The sequence below is a fragment of the Octopus bimaculoides genome, chromosome 2 (genome assembly GCF_001194135.2).
Source record: "Octopus bimaculoides isolate UCB-OBI-ISO-001 chromosome 2, ASM119413v2, whole genome shotgun sequence".
Taxonomy (NCBI): domain Eukaryota; kingdom Metazoa; phylum Mollusca; class Cephalopoda; order Octopoda; family Octopodidae; genus Octopus; species Octopus bimaculoides.
The window spans coordinates 62581439-62582189 of NC_068982.1; positions in this window are offsets into that span (position 1 = coordinate 62581439).

The following is a 751-nucleotide window of genomic DNA, read 5'->3' on the forward strand; positions in this document are numbered from 1 at the left end:
ATCGTACAATTAGGGGGCCACCCATATACAAATGCTGGTTGAATGTCTTCCCTAAAGCACTTGTATTCGAGTCTAGTTTAATATGTTGCTTAAATTAGTTAGGGATTCTTGCGTAAGACGAAGTGGGTTGTGGGTGGAGACACTTCTCTTGGAATATTCCTTTTCTGAAAGAGATGTTACATGTTATAATTCTTTCTTCTGTCTGCCTTTTAATCATGACATGTCTAATGCGTCTGCTTGGTAGTAACTTATTCATGGCTAATGTTTCCATGCTTCACGTGCACAGAGCATTCTCAAAAGCCTTGTGATAATCAATTTATGTCATGCTCAGACACTTTTTTACCTGGCTTTGTTGATGATTAAATGACCTTTTCGACAATATTATTATTACCATTATTATTATTATTATTATTGTTCAGTAGTTTTATTTTTATAACGTGCTTTCACTTCACTACCGAGCGCAGCTCTGTGCGCCTTGGGTATGTGCTGTGGTTTGCTGTGGTGCTTTTATGTTTACTGTATTGAAAGTGTTTTGCGTAGAATGTGTGCAGTACCCAGTAGTGCAATTTTCTGTATGTTACATATATTTGTAAGTCCTGGTATTTTTGTTATGTATTTGTCTGAGTATTTTTTTATTATACCTAAGGCACCTACTATGATAGGAATTGTTTCTGTTTTTAGACTCCACATTCGAGTTATCTCTATTTCCAGGTCTTTGTATTTTGAAAGTTTTTCCATTTCTTTTCGAGAA